Source organism: Ptiloglossa arizonensis, chromosome 5 (genome assembly GCF_051014685.1).
Source record: "Ptiloglossa arizonensis isolate GNS036 chromosome 5, iyPtiAriz1_principal, whole genome shotgun sequence".
In the NCBI taxonomy this organism is placed as follows: domain Eukaryota; kingdom Metazoa; phylum Arthropoda; class Insecta; order Hymenoptera; family Colletidae; genus Ptiloglossa; species Ptiloglossa arizonensis.
Window position 1 is genome coordinate 7022497 of NC_135052.1, and position 13110 is coordinate 7035606.

Sequence of the window (13110 nt, forward strand, 5' to 3'; positions counted from 1 at the left end):
CTCGTCTATCCCAAACACTTGACATTTTCTACGGACCACACGCATTTCGTTTCATTCCCACACATTGTCGCATTCGGTCGTTCTGCATTATGTCAGCGTTACGGAAAACCCGTCTGATCCATCGTTCCGACTTATTGTCGCATCTCGGGCCGTTACGATCCCCCCAAAGGATCACTTATATCTTCGCTCGCCCTCATGGTTTCCCTCACAGACGCACAAACCATTCCCTAGCATCCTACATATATATATATATATTTACGGAACGATCTACTGTGTTCGCGCGTCGAGCGAGAAGATCAAAATCATACTTCACTGCAGTGCTTTTGTATATTCATCGATCATACTTACGATGATACGCTCTGGTCGAATATTTAGAAATTGCACGATAAAGACGTTCCAGAGAACGATCGAACGACTGTTCGATCAAATTTAAACGCTACGTACTTTCAGATTGTTTTCTCATCGGTAGAAAAAGTCTTGTTCGATACGTAAAATATTAAGAAACATTTCTGTAATTGACGGACAACGTTCGAAGCTTTTGCATATCGGGCATTTTGTCAACAATGTCGAGCAGTAAAGAAATAATTAAATTCGTTCCTTATTTTCTTACGATTTTGAGTATTCTTTGTAGTGACTGTACACTAACTGAGTGCGTACACGGATTCAAAAATTCGATCCTATTTTTTTCAGAATTTTACAAAGTCAGAGACGTTTTGCCCGAAATCTCCCACGACTACCGTTTTTTTTTGTTTTTTTTTAATGTTTTATTTCCAAGTTCTTCCACACAACGGTCTCTTGAAAACAGGGTCCTAGCCCACATCGATTGTAAGAAGGTTAGGAAGTCAAGGAAAACGAAGAGCTAATTACACGTGTGTCGTGCTGCTCTTTTTACAGTAGTTAAAAAACTCCTGGTAGTAAAGTCGATAACTACAAAACGACTAAATAACTAAACAACAAGAGGAGTGTATCGTAAAGTTTTAACGAGCTACGAGGACGAACAGTTGTTGGACGAATCGCATCTCTCACGGTGAAGTTACAGGCGAATATATGTGTAACCACGATATCTGCACTGTCACCGGCGATATCGAATGGCAAACAAATTGTTAACAACAATGCTCGACTGACGAATACAACTTTGTCGAGCGTTCCATTTGAAATTCGTCGTATTTTTTTTTTTTTTTCTTTTTTAGATTTAACGTAACTCGTCAGTGTAGATACAAAAAAAAAAGATTAATTAATGTTTAATCTGAAACAATAAAATTTTGTAAAGTTCGTTGGTCGGGTTATTCTAAAGTTTTAAAAAAATGCTTGGAAATTTGTCTTAATTGAATGTAACTTCGCACAAACATTATACGAGCATTATTTTCTAGTATATTATTGTTTCGAAGGCCTCTTTCTGATAGGCGACATTCGTAACGAAATCTTCCTAGAAATGGAAGTTGAAATCGCTAATACAAATTCATCCAAGTAACCGCCTTCCTGAAAATTGATCTAATGTATCTTTGGTCTGTTGCTGATTTATAGATTCATAAACGGAAAGATATTAAATTGTTTTAAAATGAAAATTTTAATTCCCCTATTCGCTAGTAATATTTTACGTTGATTTATTCATTCGTGGTTTTATCGACAAGCTGACCCAACGCTAACGTAGAGCAATGTATTTATATTCGACCAAGTGTACATTCAAACGTATTCTTCCTTTCAATTAGTGTCAAACTAACCGATCTACAGTGATCTACCAAATATTTCACTCCGATCGGAGTAACTATTTACTGCCACTGTTTCGAAACTCGTGCAAAATTGTGGATAATCGATTCGTGTCGAATTATTAACCGTGAGAACTACGATTGGCTAGGTTCTCTTCTGTATAGTTGCATATCGGTCCAAGAAATATGACCAGCTGGGAACGAATAATGCAGCTGTCAATGGTAACCGCCTCTGAATGGGTCGGAGAATTTTCCTCAGTGCGGTAATGATGTTTTATGTGAGAAGAATCATGGTCCTTCCGGGAGCCGTGCACCATTTACGAAGAATCGATCCACTGTTTAGATAACACACTTTACAAGTGACTATAATAGTGATAGGAAAGTAGCTCGAAGCGAGTGCGTAATATCCGTAATTTTCTTTAATTTTAAATCGCTTCCCATAATTACTGCAGCGTATGAATTACAGGAACCAGTAATTGCGATGGAAACTATCGGAAATTAAAAAGTTTATCGTTATTAGAAGATCTTCGGCGATAACGTTATTATATCACATTCCCCCATGTAATACACTATAATTAAATACTATTAGGAATAAAAAGTAAATTCTACAGGATGGATCGCACAATGTGGTACAGTTTCCCGAAGAACTATGAAAAATGACGAGAATGTTATTCTTCTCTGTATTAGAATTCGATACCGAAAATTCCAAATTCGATATCGATGTAACTACAAATTTTTGTTTACATCCAATTGTATCCACTCCAGTTACACGTATTGGAGAAAATAGACGCGCACGAGTGTAATAAAATTTTAGGGAAATATACTCATAGCCACGGATGAGTAATCGGAGAGTCCGTGGAATCCAGAAATTGTTCGCGAGGCTTATCGAAAATCAATCGAGTCCCGGAATCGAGCCAACGTAATCGAAGCCTTGGCTCGTTTTCGGTAGTTCCACGGCACCTCTGAACTTTCCGAACATCGCCGTCGGCTCCTGATCCAAAACTTCCCTGCGGATGGTACGGAAGTCTTTCAACGCGCGCCAAGTCTTTGCGAACTTGAAAGACGGAAGGCTTTCAACAGGTATTCTCGCGTTTTTGCTCGCGATCGGTTACGCGAATTACCGGTGAAATACGGAGACGTGTCCGTGGCATTTCCCGATTCTGCTTTAGTGCTTACTTCTTTTTTTAATTTACACCGAATCTAGGAGAAGAAAAGAAAAACAATTCTTATGGCAGCGCCAAGTCCCTTTGACCGAATTGAACACGTTGTTTTCTTTTTCATTGGATTGTTCCGCTATAGTTGAACCTAACCCAACGGCGGTTTCACATTCCTGACAATATATCAGAAGTATCTTCCCTCGTCTTAAAAATGAAGAGAAGTGCTCGTAAGTCTGCGCGGATAAACGAGAGTTACAGGATGGACCATCTAACTCGGTCAACTCAATTTTGTTCGTAAGTAGAGAATAAATTGATATTTTTTTTGTCACGAACGATACGATTTCAAAGTGTGATACTTGTTAGGATAGAACGTGATACATTTAGATGTAAAAGTGATAATAATGTTTGTATGCAAGAATGAGTGCGGCGAGTATGTATGGACTTATTGTGTGAGCGATTTTAGTTTGAAGTTTTAGTTACGACAACGATTGTACTGTGGTATGGTCTAGGTGTTTTGTACACGGTATGGGTGAAGAGAGTCGGAACGAGAGAAATATGCGTATACTAGGTTGTTTAATAAGTTTTGTCGTTTTTCCATTGTAAAAAAATACTATGACAACTTTGAACAACTGTAAATATACAAATGAATCGACAGATCTACATGAAACTTCACACATATTCATCAAACATCTTTCGAAGTACCATCTTTCGAAAAATAGAACGACGAACCTAATAGTTCCGTTTCTTATCGAACGATAAAACCTATTGCGCAAACTATTATGTATTATAGAGTGGGAGAAGAGATAAAATGTAATTAAGGTTAAATTGTGAAAATAAAAGTAACACGATTTAAAACTGCGATTATAAGTAAATATTGAAACAAGTGGTCGATTTCCGTTCGTAATATCAAATTGGACCGTAGTTGGAACGATAAGTTAAGGATCTTTCATTGCGGACAAATTAACTTCCTATGTTTGTGTATCGAGATAAACTGATAAAGATTATTTCTTATCCACGATTACGAGTTGCTCACGAGAATGAACATAAGTTGAAACGTACAACGTGCGAGATATCGCGAGAAAAATATTTCGAAAACCGTATTTGTATCGATTGAATAATTTGTAAGTTAATATCGCGCCATAATTTCTCTCTTGTCGCGAAAAGTTTCTTCTTCGTCAAATAATTCTCGCGTATTTACGCGCCCGTAAAGTGCCCTATCGCGAATCTGAGAGGTGTTAGAATTATTGCCTAACGCTCATAACGAAACGCGCGCCGAGAATTTAATTAACCGTTTGCCCATAATGAAACCAAACGGCACACGTGTAGATTATACGTTTAATTTCGCGTGCCGAGTGTCTCTCTCGTCATTTTCGGTATTTTTTTCGCAACAATTCCTTTGTTTGTAGCGACTATCCTCTTTAGCTACGAGAACGCAACCGCGCGACAACCTCGTACCTTTTTGTACTAAACTTTTTTATTATCGAAATACGGGCGGTAGTTGCAACCGAGGAATAATTATTACGAACCATTCTCGTGTATATGTTCTCGAAAGGGTGCAAGGTGCACCAAAAAATTGCAAACGAAGACGTTGCATTTGAAATACGTATATACGTTGAACGTGAAGTATAACACTTCGTGATGTAAATTTTGTTCTTATCGAAATGAATCGGTATTGGACGGTTGAATCGTTGACTTGCGGTGTTACTAGCCTTTAATCGACCATAACGAACAAAGTAATTTATTCGCAAGCATGTGCTCGACTCGATGCCACACACCAACTGACCCCAACTGCATCAAGCCGAGGTCTGCGCGAACGGGTTATCAGAATTTATGGTACACAACTGAATCACTGATAATCACTATTTATAGCCTTTAATTACTAATAACGAGCTAAGTAATTCACCTACGTGTCTATGCTCGACTCGACGATACGTAGCAACTGACTGCAACCCCATCAAATCGAGGTCCGCATGCACGGATTCCAATTGCATTCCCAAAATTGGACGTTCAGAATGTCCTAAATAATGTTTCGGTATGCTTTTAACCGGAGATGAGTAAAATTTGTTTCTAGATACAAGTTTTGTTCGAAAAACGAACAACCTTTTATTCATTACTCGTTGAATAAAAATCGACATTTGAATTACAGGATAAAATATTTGATAACGAACGAATGAAAATATAATTATTCAATCGAATAAATGTCGCGAATAAATCTCTATACGTTGATTTTACTCGTCATCTTTTATTAAAATAAAATTCTATCGGTTTCCGCTTTCGACGCAGCGAAGCTTGAATTCGTGCAGCATAAATCCATGATTTTTGGACAGTTCTCGGTGCACTTCAATTTTACGAAAAACGACTTTGAAATTCAGAAAAGCGAGTTGTACCAAATTAACTCGAAGAATCTTGACAAGTGTATTAAACGTTGTTGCCTAATCAAGAATCATATTTTCTCAATGCAGAGTAACAACGTGTATACATTGTAGAACAGCCCGAGATTGCACGAATCGGTGATTTTATAGACATTGTAAAGAATTTTAAACGATATTAAACGGAAACTTGATTAAAATTAAAACTCTACGCCATTGGTTTTCTTCTTTTTTCTTTCGCAACGGGCAAATATTGCATTTCAAAAGGAACATTTCTGTTAGACTTTTCAATCGACAAACATTCGGTACAAAGTAAATTTAATGAAAACAATTGTCTTTGACGAGTGTAAATTATAAAAGAAGATTACAATATTAATTACTATTCCGAGGTATAACCGGCTGGAATGACATTCCCGCGCTTTCGATCAATCCATTCGATCGAAAATACCAATTTGACGGAGAAACTGTACAATCCGATATTTTATTAATTCCGAACACATCGCACAAAGATACGCAAGTGACCCAATGTCCCACAGGGAATAACACACGCCGTTGGTAAACACTAACACGCTATGGTGGGCGTATCGTGTACATATCACGCGAAACAACAGTGAAACACACGACTGATTGGGGACTACCGAAGTGCACACACGAATGCACCGCAAGCGTGAAAGTGCAGACGATTACCGAGTCACTGAACAACCTTGTGCAAATCGAAATGGCAACTACCAATGGAACGATCGTGGAAATTTACAGACCCTGGAAATTCCTAAAATCATTCCACGGCTAGATCTACTTATTATCGTAAAATTTGATAATTACACGAGAGCGGGCAAAACTGAATTGGTTAAAATTTATCATTACAATTACACCTTTGTGTAAACTTGATCGTGACTTTTACTCGAGTCAATAATCTTCTTATTGTACAAATAATAACCGTTATACTTCGGTAATTCACTAATTTACAAATTGTAAGCTATAACCGAACCTAAACTAGTTTAACTGAATTATTAAATTACCATTTTAGAGAACGAGTTACTATTTTTATTTTAAACAAGATCGTCCAATTTATTTAATTAAGACAAAACACGGTAGGTAATACTCACTTCTCATTTAATTTTGTACACCTACGTAATAACTGATAAATTTATCCAAAACATACGACACATTCGATGACCCCGATTATCTAGAGCAGCGGGACTGTCATTCGGATAAAATGAATCAAACACGTGGAATTAAAATTGCTTCTTATAAATAACTTTTCCGTGCTCGATTAAATTACTGTTGATAAAAGATTGGGTTCTTTCGATGCTAATATCTTATTATATTTTCAGAAATTATTTAACGCATTCTTGTACACTCACCAGGTACGTATTTATTTTGTTGGGAGATAATCTACATCGAAGCCAACAATGTACAGCGTGTCTCAGCTAACTGGGCTCATCTAAATACCTGCTTTATTTCTCACTGTATGAAAAAACTTTCGTTTAGTTAACTGTTTTGTTAAATGTTAACCGTTTCCTGCATTTTATAACGCATTCTGCTTTCTTTGACAATTCGAATAGAACCGAAGAACGAGCAAGTAATTTGTAGTAATATAAAAAAAATGTAGCGTACCGTTTAAAAACATACCGATTATCTTGAATTTCGATAAAAAACAGACCTTAAGAAAAAATTCATTCCATTGTTACATCCGCCACTTCGAATAACGTAATTTGTCCCAAGAAATTTGTTCGTACAACGATGAATAAGGCGGACAACAATAAAATGTTTAGTAGAGAAATCGTGTACGATTAAAAAACGTCGAAGAAATTTTCTTCTCCTTTTTATATATTTTCTCCACTTATAGCATCGGAGCAACGAACGTTCCATGTCGAAAAAAAACACACACACATACGTGCGAAAAATTTATCGCGCAGTTAAAAATGTCAATTTTCATACGAACGAACGCATCTCGCGGTGACTCGTCTGCAACGACCAGACGCCACCCATTCGCGCAAATATTACTCACGTCGTCGTTCAAATTGGGCAATTAGACGATAAAAATTAAGCGCAAACGAGCATTTGCGTAACCGGAACCGCAAGGTCGATACGCGCATGGCGCAGCTGCCTTGGATGACACCGCGATAGAATTAAAGCACCGAACTTCGACGACTCGAACCGTCTCGAAAGTACGTAATTAAATCGAGCTCATTAAACGGGAGCGAATGCAGCGGTCGAGGAAAAAATTGGGCGAACCGCCTCGTTTATTTCGCGGTTCTGCTCTAAAAATTACCGGCCCTAGGTTTCGGGACGTCTGATGAAAAATTAATGATCCAGCTAGCCCCTATGGCGAATCGTTCGTCGAATAAAACGGGGCTGACTACCGAGGGTAGTGGGTGACAAACAAGAGAAAGTGCCGTAACAAAAGTTGTGGAGAAACCGCGTGAAATTAATTAACGAGTAGAAGAAAAAGAGAACGCGAGAAAGCGAAGAAATTTCGTTGGAAAAAGAATAACGAAAGAATCCAGGGGATTAATTAATACACGAGGAAGGAACGGGTATGCAAGCGCGTAAAATTCAGGGAACAAAGGAAACGCATCAAAGCGAATGGAAAAAGAATGATCAAATAAGAGGATGACATCGGTGGAGGGTAGACCGGAGAAAAAGAAGATAGCGAACAGGGTTATGGAAAAAAGGGGGCGCGCGAAAGAATCGGGTGAAACGCTGATAAAGAAATGGGAAGTTTACCTGAAAACAAAAACAACGCGATAAGAATGTCGTGGAAAGGGAGGCGATAAAAAGATCGCCGCGTACAAAAGGTAGACATATTTGCGAAAAGGTCGGCCGTTTTATCTTCCCTTTTTTCGCGCGCAAAGTCTGACCGCGACGAGATTAAACACGGCGAGCGGTGGCTGTCGTCCGACGCGATAAGTAAATTGAAACGGACACCTGCTGTCGTAAGTCACGGCTGGATTCCTGTTTCGTTGTTCATCGTGCTCGTGAATTTTAAACGACAGCGAAGAGACACGGTAAGGTCGACGCGGTACGTACGTTTCGAGATTATCTTCGACACAGACGCCGCAACATTGGCCGAACCGTGATCATAAACTTTCGAGTTGGCCAGCGGTGGCGACGAATTATCGAGTTTCGGTCAGGTATTATCTCGATGCAACGTGAATATTAACTAGCTGCAGGCAAGACGAAACGATCTCCAATAATCTGCGAGAAATCTTCGCTTCTTGAAACGTCCGTGCGACGATTTGTGGCGGTTTGGTATCGCATCGCGGACAGTTTGCAACGGTGCAAATATCGTTGCACTTACACCCGACTCGAAAATTTTCCATCGTGCGCATTTATACGAAATAAATAAAATTTATTTGCCCGTAAGGAACTTTATTCCACGGGTATTCCTCTTCGAGAAGCTTAGGGTAAAACTGACCAAATTTTCGACGATCGTATCGTATCGATAAAAAAACAATTCTCGATCGTTGGAGAAAAAATCCATAAATAAATGTTACATCGTACGATAACACAATACATCAAATCGGATAAGAATCTTCGTTGTTGGGGCGCCTCTCGTAACTTGATCAAGACACGATGTATCGAAAATAGTTTCTAATCCATCGAAGCTTCGAGAAAGCTCTCATACGAGAAGATTCTCTGGGCGAAAAACAAAATTTCAACTTTCGACCGATCGATCTCAACATCCCCTACCCAACTGTCCATCCCCGTTAATCGACCATTCTCCCGCGGCGAGAACAGTCCGCGTACCTGCGCGAAGCTGATCGCAACTCGTACGATGTAAAATAAATCGATTCTGCGCCTTTTTTCATCGATCCGTAGAAACTCGCACGCCTGCCCGTCACGGAGAACTGTTTAATTTCACGTCGAATCCCCGAGATAAGAAAAGAAACTTCCCTCGAGTGGCGAGTATCGAATTCCCGCGCTACGAGAGCGCGCAACCAACGAACACACACGTTCGAATGGTGGGGGTTAAGGTTCGCGATACGCGAACCAACAAACGGGACTCGTAGCCAGACTCTATTTCCCTTCGAGCGACGAAGGCGTATACTTTGGCCGAGTACGGGTCTCATTGTCGGTGGCCGGCCATCAGAAATTTCCCATCAAACCCGCATTTACACCTTCAATCTGAAAGCCCGGATCCTTTAATACTTCTACTCTCGCTCCCTGTCCCCTGCCCTCTGCTCCCCCTCCCCCTCTCCCTCTCAGGAGTGGAAGAAAAACCGTCGGCCCGATTTCGCCGATGAGGCTGCTCCCGACCACGATTCTCTCTCCGCTTTGTTCCCGATTGAATGGTAGGCTCGATATCAATTGAAACGTTCCAGGAAGCGGCTCCATCGGCTCGACCAACAGAAAATTTTTAATGAAAGTCACGAAGGAGGGGGTGGGGGTGCCGTGGAGCCGAGAGAGTGGGGGCCATAAAAGTAATGGTCGGATTCGCCACGGGGAAAAGCGAGGTGAAACGAAGGAGAGCCCGTAGTGGTGGGTCTCACCGGGCGGTGGCGGGAAAAGGAAGAAAGGGAGCAGGGTAATCTCTGACATCTTGTTACAGCTCGGCATAAGAAAGAAGTAGAGAGGAGGGGGTAAGGTAGCGATGGTGGTGGTGGTGGTGGTGGTGGTGGTAGTGGTGGTGGTGGCGCCGTTGAGACCTCTTCGCGGCCGCGTTCAATTAAAGCGTCACCTCGCGGTGGAAACTTTTATATGAATGGTTTTCATTACGCCGCGGACTTATTAAAGCCGTCTTCGCGCGAGCATTAATATCCCTCGTCCAGACGAGTTTTGTTATCATGGACCGGGCCGACCCACCCCCTCTCCCCATTCAACAGACCCATGCTTCCCGGGGTACGTAATAGGCGGTTTTATCGCGCTCACAACGCTGAAACGCTAAACCCTGACCCGAGTGTACGAATTAACGAACAATTTGCCGCCGACAATCCATATTTTCGAGGAGAATGGCGTCTTTTAAAAGGGTTACTCCCACCCGCCATTCCCTGGCCCGAGACTTGACCCCGCGATCCCTCGTACGCGCGCGTATTATTACTTGGATGATTTAAACAGCGATTAATTAAATTTGTGCGATTGGTTTAGACGAATGATCGAACGCTCTTTACGTTATACAGGAGAGTTTTCAATAAGAGGGTAGAACTTTTTTCACGGTTTGTGTAGTAACTTTATTTGCTCGGAACGCGAACAGTGAAATCAAAGTAACGATTTGTAGAGAGAGTATTTAAATATCGAACGTGTTTTGGTATCAAAAGGCGAAAATATAATGCAAGAAAATTCTGCATCTTGTATCTCGTTCCATTGCGTTGTTATATTGTTCCGTTAGATGGACAATGTTTTTATCGCTTGTGATAAATCACTGCAATTAATACCTGACTAGCTCAAGACATTATCGTTAATGTGGCGTTTACGGGCCCCTTTGAAACAAAACCTTATGCTTAAAATGACAGAATATCTCTATGAATATATTTAAGGTACTATATGCTTTAAAAGTGCATTTTTAATAGTAAATGTGAGCACTTATACGAAGAGGACATTCGTTAAAAGTAAATGGCAATAAAAAAGCAGTAAAACTGCAGTATGCGAATAAATATAGGCCACGGTTTTTTTTTTTGCGTCTCTTTCAACGACGTAGCAACAATTAATAGGTCCTTTCTCTGAGAAAGGAAAGAAAACGCTTCGTTACGGTATTGCATTATTGAAATCTCTTTGATACTGTTCGTTGTTAAAACGAAAAGCGTAGTACGTTGTCGCTTCAACGTCAGTGAAGAATTATTTCTACTCAAAAGTGAATATCTTTGAAAATATTTTACGTTTAATGGCGAACGAAACTTAACGTTTACGTTGTTTACAAACCCAGCCAAACGAGCGCAATATTTTAAAATTTGTTCGTAATTTTTATATTTCTCATTTTCCCTAGACCGAAGAAAGAAAAGAAGTAAGGAACACCATTCGTACTGTTTGCGATATTTAAAAAATGTAAAATCATTCGCCCGTTTCAACGACAAGATCGACTCTTTCGTATTTCGAACACTTACCTAACGTTTTTCAAGCTCACACGAAAGACGGTCGTATCAGTTGCTTCTGAAACAAAAATCAATCGTTTCGTTTGCAACGAGCTTCTCACTGCGGTAAATATGAAAATAATTTAAAATCGCATTCCATCGGGCGTATAATAACACAAATGCGAAACGACACTCGTGAAATATCAATTTTACAACGGTACAAGCGAAACGCGAATATATTCCTAAAAATATTCTCGCGATAAATCATAGTATAGAAACGTGTAACTTTAACAAGTAACAGATAGGTGTTGCGAGAAAAAGCTACTTGGATTGGAAAATAAAATATTCCTATCCACACTCGTTGCACGATAGAAGCATAAAATGTCACGTGCTATTTCATTCTTAAGATTTAAGTGCTCATAAACTACAGATAGGATATCCGCTGGTGCAACCCGCATACGGAACACGTAGTAATATCGCAGAATGTTACATTTGCAAGCGTGGTACGTGTAATCTCGGGCGACCATCGGACACGTTGCGCAGACACATTTTGTAATTTCTTTTTTCGTAAAATTCCCAAATAAAATATTGTAACTTTGCGATAAAATTGCGTCATTTTTATTTTCACTCGCGGGATCTCCAAATTTCACTACGAGATCGCTAATCTGTACTTTACGATTTTACTAATCTCGATGCTATTCGTTCGTCACCAGGAAAAAAAAGCAAACTTTAATCGGACGTGATCGTGAAAATCTTGGAATCGTTGAAATCGCTTTGAAAATGTATTTCGCGATGTTTAAGTAAGATAACGATCGAGAAAAAAAGAAATTTATACTTTATAAACCGCTGTACGAGACTATTTCCAATAGCTGAGAAAAAATTGAGTCACTGTATGCGGAAAAAATTTATAATGCATTTTTTGTTGCTAACAAATTGTTTCTCAATTATCGATGCTGGTTTCTGTTCATCCTCTGGCAAATTTCCAAACGTTTGGTATCCACACCTACGATGTTGAAAGTTCCCATTTTCGCGTGCTCGAAACGAATTTCGTACTTTTTAAATCATCGCTTCAAATTATATTCGACTTATCCATAATTACCGATACCGTTATGGTTAACAGTATCTTCGTTCCCTGAGCCATTTTCGCGATGTTTGGCCTTCCTCTTAGCGTCCACTTGCTCGTATTACCGGCCCCTCTGTTGCTTACATGGACGAATCGTTTTGTCCCGGTATTCGCGTTTCCTGCATTGTTCCGTGGGTCTGCACCTTTGTCGCAAAACGCTATTACCCGTGCACGAAGTCCTCGACTTGGAACTTTGTTTCTTTCCATTTCCATGGCTACCTTTCTTTCTTGAGATTTGCCCCTGTTGTGTCGCTTTAATTGGACCGAACTCTACCTCTTCGTTCTTTTGTACTTGTACAAGGATCGTGGAAAGAGGATTTTGGAAAATCGTACCATTTTGCGATACGGTGAGCTTTCATTTCCATCCTTTTTCTTCTGAACAACAAACGATAAAAGTTCCAAAGTGGAGGCGCCAAGTGCGAATCACATTTGTCATTGTGTTCGCTTCTTTCGCTAACGTAAAAGTAACTACTTTGTTACTCTTTCTTAACATCCTCTCATTTTTCACAAGAGAGTTATATCGTTGGTAAAATAAATTCGCGGTAAAAAGCACTTAGTACGTTAGTACGAAGCATTAAGTAACGTGTACTTTACAGATTGAACTGCGTATGTGTCGGTTTGAGAGTCGAAATTTCCATTTTACTCCGATTCAGATTCCATTCTGATTCTCTACTTGTTACATACACTAGGTAATAACATGCGTTACGCGGCTATTTTTGCAACCGATGGATCGATATTAATGAT

The 13110-nt window shown here is 39.8% G+C and overlaps 1 protein-coding gene across 2 annotated transcripts in view; it reads right to left on the reverse strand.

The window, feature by feature from the left end:
* Pgant9 (polypeptide N-acetylgalactosaminyltransferase 9) overlaps positions 1-13110 on the reverse strand; it is a 287854-nt gene that overhangs the window by 159358 nt on the left and 115386 nt on the right. For both annotated transcript variants that reach the window (XM_076311692.1, XM_076311693.1), the window contains exon 3: positions 11277-11322. The gene's annotated coding sequence lies outside the window, so the exon portion shown is untranslated. The remainder of the gene's footprint in view (positions 1-11276; positions 11323-13110) is intronic.